This window comes from Giraffa tippelskirchi, chromosome 4, assembly GCF_054371585.1.
Source record: "Giraffa tippelskirchi isolate mGirTip1 chromosome 4, T2T-mGirTip1v1.2.pri, whole genome shotgun sequence".
NCBI classification, from domain to species: domain Eukaryota; kingdom Metazoa; phylum Chordata; class Mammalia; order Artiodactyla; family Giraffidae; genus Giraffa; species Giraffa tippelskirchi.
Genome location: NC_137278.1, coordinates 164161322 through 164165226, shown reverse-complemented (window position 1 = coordinate 164165226; position 3905 = coordinate 164161322).

Sequence of the window (3905 nt, the reverse complement as noted above, 5' to 3'; positions counted from 1 at the left end):
ACTCCAGCTGGGAATTCTAGAATCAGACACACGAAACCTTGTCACCAACCATCATGAATCATTTGTGTCTGTATAGATGGTTCCTGTTTTCAAAGGTATTTCACAGATTATTTCATTTGATCCTCATTCCTCCAAACTCCAAGCTAGGTGTGGTAAATTTCATCACCTCTTTTTACAAATAAATAAACTGAGGCCCAGATCCTTGCTTAGGGGGACAGAGTGAAAGAGCAGAGGGCTAGGACGAAGACCCAACCTTTGATTAATAATAAAACAACCCAAAATGTCATGTCATCGGAAAGTGAAAGTGTTAGTTGCTCAGTCGTGTCCAACTCTGTGTGACCCCATGGACTGTAGTCTGCTAGGCTCCTCTGTCCATCGGATTCTCCAGGCAAGAATACTGGAGTGGGTTGCCATTCCCTTCTCCAGGGGATCTTCCCAACGCAGGAAATGAACCCAGGTTTCCTGCATTATAAGCAGATTCTTGACCATCTGAGCCACCAGGGAAGCCCTACATGTCACTGGAGGAACTGTAAATGACTCCCATGCCTTGGCATGTACTTCCCTGGTAGTTCAGAGGCAAAGAATCCACCTGCAATGCAGGAGATGCACATTTGATCCCCGGGTCTGGAAGATCCCCTAGAGTAGGAAATGGAAATCCACTCCAGTATTCTTGCCTGGGAAATCCCATGGACAGAGGAGCCTCGTGGGCTACAGTCCAAGGGGGTCTCAAAAAGTCAGATGTGACTGAGCGACTGAGGATGCACACATGCCTTAGCATGCCAGCCACCACATTCTGCTGTCTTTCAGGCCATAGAAACAATAAGAAATTACTTGTGCTGTCTGTTCTCCTACAGTCATTAGCCTTCACAATTAGGGAGATATATATTGTTATCACCAACCTTCAGATGTGGAAACTGGTGCTCACAAAGGATAAGTGACTTTTTCAAAGTTTGACAGTTAGTTAAGGGATGAAACTAGACCCAGGCTAGCCTCACTGACTCTAAATTCTGTGCTTTTTCCATTTACCAGAAGAGACCCGGGTTTTTATTATACCTCCATTGCTTCTGATGCTCTTCACAAAATTTATTCGTTTGTTCAGCAAAAATCACAGCAGTGGACAAAATAGACCCCCAATCCCTGTCCCTATAGAGCTTACATTCTAGTGGGAAAAATCGACAATACACAAAATAAGTGAAAAGATACTGTATGTTTGATGGTTGTAAGTGCTATGGAGAAGCTGGAAAGGATTTTCAGGAGACAGCAAAGTTGCGATTTTAGACCAGGTCATCTGGGGAGGCTTCCCTGAAAGGTGGCATTTCAGAAAGGTTCAGAGGGAGGTGAGATAGTAAATCTGCATCAAAGATGGAGGAAGAAGCAGTGGTCCCCAGGTCAGTGTTTGCCTGGCTTGACCAAAGAATAGGGCAGAAGCGAAGGTGGCTGGAGCTGTGAGGGCAGGGGTGAAGGAGTAAGAGCGGAGGTCCTAGGGTAATGAGAGGTCAAACAGAGCCAGGCTCAGGCCAGCTTGAGGAGTTTTCAGAGTGAAATGCATGCTACTTGAGGGTTTTGATTAAAGGACACTGTTATCTGACATGTCATAAAGAAAGCTCTAGGTCTGTGCTGAGAATAGATGAACAAGGGTCCAAAATGGAGGAAGAAAAAACAGTTAGGAGGTAAATGGCAACAATAACAATAATTATAATATTATTAAATTGGATTAAAACAGGCAAAAAATGATTACTATTGGCTTCCACCAGGAAGATGATAAAAATGGTCAGAAAGAAATAGGGCTAGCTGTACCCCTGTTGCTGCCTGTCTGCATTGGTTGCTAAGTGTCTCGGAGACACCGTGAGGGCGGGAGCCCTCCTAGCAAAATGCTCCCAGGAGTGACAGGCAGTCATGGGAGTGACTTCCTCAGATCCTCCTTCAAGAGAGAACCTCCTGAGGAGAGGGGCTGGTTGATGACCCCAACTGCAGCCCAGATGCCATGCAGCAGCATTCTCAGGGAGGCTACACTCTCCCCACACTGCTCCTAGCCAAGGCTCTGCCTAATCAGAGCTCTCTCAGGCCATCTTCACTCCAGTCCTCCTTCATCCCTTTCTCTCGTCATAGACCTGCAGGACTGACATACCTGACCACTGTCATCCACCTTGGGCTTCAGTAGTTCTTTCTCTCTAATGAGGTTCTTGGAACTCCAGTTGGCATATCCAATTGTTTATTCTAGCCAATAGCAAAAAAAGATCCTATTCGTAACAAAAATAAATACAGATTGAGCTCTTACTATGTGCCAAAACCTGAACTAAGTGCTATACGTGAAATACTAATATATCTTTTTAATCTTTGTGCATGCTTAGTCACTCAGTCGTGTCCAACTCTTTGCAACCCCATGGACTGCAGCCCACCAGGCTCCTCTGTCCGTGGGATTTAACAGGCAAAAATACAGGAATGGGTTGCCATTTCCTACTCCAGGGGATCTTCCCGACCCAGGGATCAAACCCACGTCTCCTGCATTGCAGGCAAATTATTTACCATCTGAGCCACTAGGGAGCCCTTTTAATCTTTACTACAACCCAGTGAGGAAGGTGCTATTTTATGTACAAAGAAACCAAGTCTCAGAAAGGTTAATCAATTTGCCCAAATTTGAATAGCTGGCAAACGAAAACGTTGCCACTGAACTTAGACAGCTTGGGTATAGAATCTTAATTTTTGCTACTGTATCAATCTCAAGTCAGGCTCATGGCTCCTCTGACTCCATGCCTCTTGGCTATTTGATGCCAGTCTGCTAATATGATTACAAGATTTTGATCACGTGTATCCATGGGGCTCAGCAGAAAGCTAGTGCCTTAATGTGCTGGTACCTGAGTGTTCTAGTACCATCTCTATAGTTAGACTTTCCACCAATTCCCCAGGGCCATACACTTCCATCTCTCTAAAAGAGAGCTGTTCTTGTTTCTCTGCAAATATTGGTCTGATACCTGGCTAGTATCTTTGTCACATTTCACAGTTTGTATTTTATCAATTTTAAGTGAAAACTATGTCATAAACTATCATGGGATGAAGAAAAGAGCCCTAAATGGGGATGAGAAGACCTGGTTTCGAGTCCCAACTCCAGCATTAAGGCAATTGAAGATGCACTCCATTGCTAGTCACAAAACTGCATCTGAGCTAGTTGAGGAAAAGAGGAAATTTATTTGGTCATCCTAACTGGCAAATCCAAAGGGTGACATTAATTTCAGACATGACTGCATCCAGGGATTTAAATAACAGCAGGACTCTGTCTCACTGGATCTATCACCTCTGTCTGCCACTGTTTGGGCTTCCTCTTGGTATGTTCATTTTATTTTACAGTAAAGATGGCTCTCCCCAACTCCATGGTAGGTTTTTCTTAACACAGAACATTATAAAAGAAACCAATCCTTCCTCCCCGTATTCATGTAAGCCTCTAAATACAGACATGACTGGCCTTATTTGGGAAAGGTGTTTGACCATGAACCAGCAACTGGGTCTCAGTTGACGATGTATTCTGATGGGCAGCCTGGATGATGCGTACACCTCTGCAGTGGGGAATACAGGACAAGCTAATAAACCATCACATCAGCAGGAGACATTTCAGCAGTAAAAAAAAAAAAAAAAAAGATGCTGAGCAGGTAAATGTAACAACTTTACACAACAATCATCAAAGGTCTTCCCAATACAGAACACATGCATGCCCCTCCACAGGGCAACCCAAAGCCTCAGCCATCTGCCACATCCAGCTCCAAGTCCTAACTGCTGGGTCATATGCAGTCCTCTTCATCAGGTCCAGATGTAACTCCTGTGATACAGCAAGTCAAAACAAGAAATAAGTTACCTGACCCCACACATCTCCTCTCACTCATACACACATATAATACCCTCAGTGTACATCA